Source organism: Zingiber officinale, chromosome 4A, assembly GCF_018446385.1.
Source record: "Zingiber officinale cultivar Zhangliang chromosome 4A, Zo_v1.1, whole genome shotgun sequence".
Lineage (NCBI taxonomy): Eukaryota > Viridiplantae > Streptophyta > Magnoliopsida > Zingiberales > Zingiberaceae > Zingiber > Zingiber officinale.
The window spans coordinates 113,825,076-113,832,239 of NC_055992.1; positions in this window are offsets into that span (position 1 = coordinate 113,825,076).

Here is a 7,164-nt window from a genome sequence, read left to right on the forward strand (position 1 = left end):
CCCCCTCTAGCTACATAATCGGTCCCAACAGTAGGAGAAGAGGGATCATCAGGGAGCTGATGACCAGAATCTGTATGAGTGTCAATCCTACAAGTAGCATCATTAGAAGAAGAGATGCTATGGTAGTCTAATTGTAGAGAAACATGAGATGACATATCATTAGAGCCAGTGCAAAAATGATCAATACGAGTGAGATCAAATTTTCGAAGATTAGGAGTCTTAGAGGGAATAGAATATAATAAGATGTGCTCAAGAAAAATAACATGACGTGAGATATAGAGTTTTTGACTAACTAGATCATAACATTTATATCCCTTTTGACCCTCACCATAGCCAAGAAAAACACAAAGCGTAGACTGAGAACTAAGCTTACTAAGTTCAACATGAGGATGGAAGACAAAATATGTGAATCCAAAAACTCTTAAGACAAAATAATCAAGAACATAACCATATAGTTTTTCAAAAGGAGACAAACCAGATATAATAGAAGATGGAATTCTATTGATAGAATGGACTGTAGTAAGAATATCTTCACCTTAGAACTTGCTAGGAGCATATGTAGATAACAGGAGAGAACGTGTAATTTCAATAATATGTCTATGTTTTCTTTCAGCAACATTGTTTTATTCAGGAGTGTCAGTACAAGAACTTTGACGAAGTGTACCATCTAAGGCAAGTCGTTTAAAAAAAGATTGTATGTATATCCACCACCAAAATCACATTGAAAGCATTTAATAATAGCATTATGTTGAGTTTTTACCATGGCACAAAATATTTGATAGATACCAAGGAAATCATAACGATGTTTCATAAGATAAACCCAAGTGTAATGAGTACAATTATCAATAAAGGAAATGTAGTAACGGGATCCACCAGGTGTACGAATAGGAGATGGTCCCTACACATCAAAATGAACTAACTCAAATGGTGCAAGAGAAACAGAGATACTTCTATAAAAAGGTAAAGTAGAGAATTTTGTCAATTTGCAACCATAACAATCTAAAATATCATGAGTTTGCAATTTTACTAAATTTTCTTTAGAAGCTAAGTATGTCAAATGAAAAGAAGAAACATGTCCAAGATGGCAATGCCACAAATAAAAATCAAAAGAAGTAGAGCTTAACTGAAAGGATGACAAATCAACACTAGAAACTGCAACATATGGAACTTTCAGCTCTTCTAATACATTTAGTCTCCCCTGCCTATGACCTATCCCAATCAATTTCTAGGATCGCAGATCCTGCACATCCAAAAAGATGAAGTAAAAGAAATTGAGAAACTAGAATCACATAATTGACCGACCGAAACAAGATTCAAAGTAAGATTAGAAATATGATATACATTAGACAGAGATAAATTAGACGTACAAATAGAGCCAACACTAGCTAATGATATTGGAGAACCATCAGCGGTCATGACTGACACAAAAGGTGATGAAGTTATGATATAAAAGAAATGAAATTATGCGACATATAATGCAAAGCTCTAGAATCAAGGATCCATATAGGGGAATGTATACCTGAGGTACCACTAGAGGGCAAATCTATGTGAGAAGAGGCAGACATGAACGTGGCTAAGATGCATGGAACATCTGAAACTGTTCGGTAAGAGTAACAATTATGACATTGGATAATTGAGTCACTCTAGAGTCTGTAAGAGGAACTGTTGTTGCCATGTTGGATGCTCCAGGTTTAAGGAATCGTTGTTGTGGTTGACTACCGGATTTCCATGGAGATGGTAAAATCAATAGTCACATTTTTTTGTTGTCGGGTGGACTTAAAGAATCAAAATCCGATCTCCACTGTTCAAAATGTAGCCTTGGATGTGAGGAACATTCTCTCAAAATTTCAAGGTGATCCAACGATTGAAACTCAAGAAAATACAATTCTTCTGCAGCTACCTCAAAAAATTTTGAAAATAAAACTATTCCACGGTTCACCAAGAGAGGAGATGCGGAGATCATTTGGCTTTAATACCATGTAAACAAAGCAAAGAATGCAAGTAGAAAGGTAACGTAAAGCGAAGGAGAGAAAGACGTAGCCCGTAAAAGGAGGCTAGTAAATTGTATTACAAAAAAATTTAGATTTATAAAGAAAAATAAAATATAAATAGATAATAAAATAATAATAAAAGACTAATATATCCTTATATAATAATAATTTATCATGTATACTACTGTCATGCCAACAATGAGACCCGTTTTACTTTTGCGTAGTCACGGGAGGAGATTGCACTAGAGTCGAAGAGAAATTCCATGGTAAAAGTGTATGTGTCTCAGTCCAAGTTCCCGTCAATACCAAGGACCCTACTGTAACCTTCGATAATCCCAGTTAGTGTCACTGACTATCTCTGGAGGTGACCGGTCTGGTCCTACAGAACTTTCCCATTGATCATCAAGGTAAATCAGGAAGTGCACGCAGCGGCCAGCCCAGAAATCTAGCATCCTTTGGTTACGCCCCCTATAACTGGAGTTCGAATTGTGAATGCTTGAATGATAATTTGAATATCCTACCATGATTTCATAACTCCATAGACCTGATGCAGAGAGTAAGGTTAGTTAATCAATTGATGGAGATATATATTGTTGATCGAGGAGAGCTTCTCACCTGCAATTTAAAAATGATACAGGAGAGAGACATGGAGGGGATATAAAAAAAAATGTTATTTATACTTTTGATTCCCATAGTTGCATTTATTTTAAGTCATGTATTCATCTTTTCAACCCTTTATTTTGAAAGTGACATATTCGATCCTACCAAAAATTTTCACCGATAATTTGATTTCTACAGTCAACCTTCTAAGATTGTCTTCTCATTAAAGAAAATTAATTTCACATTGCATTGTAGTTGGAAATCGACGCATGAATATCTAATTATTGTGGCAGCATGCCTTACCATTATATCACAGCCTCGAGGAAGGTCTTATTTGATTCGAGACAGGCAGGTACAATGAATAAGTAGATGACTCGTTATAGAAAAATTAGACTTAGCTGAGCGTCACTGATTTTTTTACCAGTTCAAAGTTGATGGTAAGATCAAGCCTTTTAAGGTGAGATTAGTGATAAGATGATTGATCCCGTCCGGAAGCTGAGTCGGATGAAGACGGGCCTTGCTGTACTGAAAGTTGACGGAAAGTCACTGAAGAGTTGGATCTATCGAGTACCCCCTGGAAAAGTTCGCACGGGCGACTGACGAGGATAGATGACCAGGACAATGACGCTATTGCTCTGCGCACACTCAGATGAATCTCCGAGTCGTTAGAGACCAGAAACCAGGTAAAAAGTCCCCAGGTCAGGCCCTCCGACGCTCAAGTCTGGTACTTTTTCCCCAGAAATCGCAGAGAAAGGACGAAAAGTAAAGACTAGTGAGAAATGACGAGTGAGCGTACCTGCATAAGGGACAAAGTCTCCCTTTTTATACTGCAACGGCTGCCTCTGGGACCTGGCAAGTCTCAGGGAATGTCAGCTGTCAGGCTTTGTCTGGAGGTGATTGACACGTGGCTCTTCCTGATAGGCTGGCGGCAAAATCGAGGGCCTAGCACGACCCAACTGTTAGCATATTCCCTGACACCCTGATTATTCTCTGACATTCTCTGACAAGCGGTTACGATTCCTTGACTTGTTTGTCCTATAGCGTCTGAACGACGAGTCTACATTCCGAGATCTGTACTCGCCATGCTTTTATATATTATTATCCGACTTATATGTCCCGATCTGTGTTAAGCTTGTATCCTGACCCGCCTTTGTCATCTGCTATCCACGGCCTGTACATCCCGATCTGCAAACTAGGTCTGTGTCCAGACCTGCTTCTAGCTACTGTTATCCATGGTTGGCACTTCCCTACCTGCATGACAAGTCTGTGTCCTGACCTGTTTACTGTTTACTGCTATCCATAGCTTGTACGTCCCGACCTGCACGCTGGGTCTATGTCCAGACCTGCTTACTGTTTATTGCTATCCCTGGCTGGTACGTCCTGACCTGTAAACTAGGTCTGTGTCCAGACCTGCACGTATACCTGTTATCCTTGGCTTGGATGTCCCGACCTGCACGCCAGGTCTATGTCCAGACCCACATGTATACCTGTGATCCTTGGCTTGGATGTCCCAACCTGCACGCCACGTCTGTGTCCAAACCTGCATGTATACCTGTGATCCTTGGCGTGGATGTCCTGACCTGCACGCTGGGTCTGTATCCAGACTTGCTTCTATCTACTATTGTCCATGGCACTTCCCGACTTGCAAACTAGGTCTGTGTCCAAACCTGCATATATACTTGTTATCCTTGGCTTGTATGTTCCGACCTGCACGCTAGGTCTGAGTCCAAACCTGTTTATTGTTTACTGTTATCCATGGCTTGTGCGTCCCGACCTGCACTTTGGGTCTGTATCCAGACTTGCTTATCGTTTACTGCTATTCATGGCTAGTACTTCTCGACCTAGCCCGTTGGTCTGATCCTTGACCGCTATCAGGTCTGGTCCTTGTCCGGCATATAATCCCATTTTTTGACCGTCCCATCTGCTTAGACTTCGGCCCTGTCCATGTAAGCTTGACTTTTGACCTCCTTGACCTCCACGTCAGCTTGATTTCTGACCAGCCATGAAGGCTTGACTTCTGACCTCCTTGACCTCCACGCCCGTCTGATTTCTAACCGGTCATGGAGGTTTGACTTCTGACCTTCTTGTGCCCTCGACTCATAACCACATCATCTTATCGACCCCACAAACATGCACCGTATCAATGATATACCCAAACTTATTAAATTGGCTACGTCAAAATTGTTGGTGCGGGAAGCATCTAACGATCGAACCTGAGTTTTGATAATGGCAAAGGATTCAAAGTTAAGGTGTGTTGTGATCTAACATGTTGAATGAGTATTTCAGGAAAGGTCCTAACTGCGGTTAGGCAGGTGAAAAACCCTAGGGGGTGGTAACCCTAGGTCCTAGGGGGTGGTAACCCTAGGTGGAGAAAAGTCCTAGCTGCGGTTAGGCAAAGGGAAAAACCCTAGGGGGTGGTAACCCTAGGTCATAGGGGGTGGTAACCCTATGCGAAAAGTCTTGGCAGGTCGATGGCTTCAGGCAAAAGTCCTAGGGGGTGGTAATCCTAGGTGAAAAGTCCTGGTGTCGCGAACCAGGTGAAAGTCTGGACTAGCCGGGAAGCGGATGTCCAGCAGAAAGTCCGGAAGCGTCGAGTACCGAGCAAAAGTCCAGTCGATCTGGAGGATCGTACTGGCAACAGGTAAATCTCCTGAGTGGAGTAGGTGAGGACGCGTTCCCCGTAGAGGGAACAGTAGGCTTCGGGTCGACCTAGGGTTTCCGATTGGAAACCTGAAGTCAGACTCGGACAGTCTGGAGACTGTTAATACTTCATTTACAATATCTATTGTATTATGTGCTAACTTTGTGCTGCAGGGTAGTGTTTGGGACTAACGTATCTTGCAGGTGCAAAGGAGCAACTTAAAGCCTCGGATGAACAGTGTCCAAGGCGCCTCCATGGAGCTTGGAGGCGCCTCGGATGCAAGGCTGGAGCTGGCTGCGAGAAGCTGCTCAAGGCGCCTTGATGAACAGTGGAAGGCGCCTTGAACAGATGAAGGCGCCCTGTGAACAGTGGAAGGCGCCTTGCGTCTGTGATAAGATTCGACCAGTTCGCTCCTCATCTCCCCGGCTGACTCGGCTGTTCAAGGCGCCTTGGTGAACAGTAGAAGGCGCCTTGAACACCCTTTATAAAGGGTTTTGACCAGCAGCTCAAAGACAACAACTTCCAAGCAATCCTTACGCTACAAGCTGCTCTAGAAACACCCAGAAGTGCTGTTACAAGTCCCCGACAACCCGGAGCTTCAGATTCTGCTACTTTATTGTTGTCGGTATAATTTGTTTTAGTTCTTTCAATTGTAATATCTTATTGTATATTTTACGAGCTTATAGTTGTTGCCCACGGAAAGCGATCAAGGATCGCGGGCCTTCGAGTAGGAGTCGCCTTAGGCTCCGAACGAAGTAAAACTTCTTGTGTCCCTCTGTGATTGCATTCGTTATTTCCGCTGCATATATTTACTTTGATAGTTTTATGATTCCGATACAATTAAAAATAGCCACGAGCGCTATTCACCCCCCCCCCTCTAGCGCGTCTCGATCCAACAATTGGTATCAGAGCGGGGTCGCTTTGAACTGGTGCAACCACCATTCAAGCAATTTTTGTGGCTTTGTCGTTTATATAGGTTAAAAATAAAACCTTACGCCTTTCGTTTTTTCCCTCCAAAACTGTTTTTGAAAAATTAATTTTCATCTTTTCACCATTGGTTGGAATTAACAAAATATTGCGTTTTCAAAAATTGTGGTAATATTTTTTAATATTTTTTAATAATATTTTAATAATATTTTATTTTTATTTTTCTGAAATTCCTGAATTACTATCTTTATTTCTCTCCCGCACTACTAATCCAAGACTAAGTCTTGGAACAAGTTTTATTGTGTTTATTTTGCGAGATCGTCTTTTTAAAATGGCCCATCAAGAAGGCTACAACACTGCTCGCCCACCGCTCTTCTCCGGAGATGATTTCGGAGATTGGAAGGGTCGGATGGAGGCGTATCTCCAGACTCACTTTGAAGTCTGGATGATCGTCAAAACCGGGCTTCAACTGCCAACTGACGGCGCCGGCAAGCCACTACCATACGAGAACTGGGACGCGAACCTTATCAAAAAGGTAGAAGCAAACGCAAAAGCAACGTATACACTTCAGTGTGGCTTAACGAATAAGGAGCTGAATCGCGCCGGCCAATTCTCAAGTGCCAAGGAGCTGTGGGAGAATCTGATTGACCTACACGAAGGTATTCCTGATACGAAAATAGGTAAGCATGTTTCAATAAATAAATTATTCGAGCAGACTAATACTATTCCGGCCGAGGAAGGTGTTGCGTTATTTGCAGGAACAAGCAAGACGAAGAAGGCATTGAAAGCAACCTGGTCCGAGTCGTCAGACGAATCCGAGACTGATAAGGAAGAAGAACCAACGAGCTTTCTCGCATTACCGGCGCAGGCTAACATAATTGACGAAATCGAGTCCGAACTCGAGTCCGAAGCCGAGAACGAGTCAGAAACAGAGTCCAAGTAAAGCCACGGATCCGCATCCGTTTCCGAAGGCCCGATCCCCACTGTAAGTTCTTTTCTCGCCGA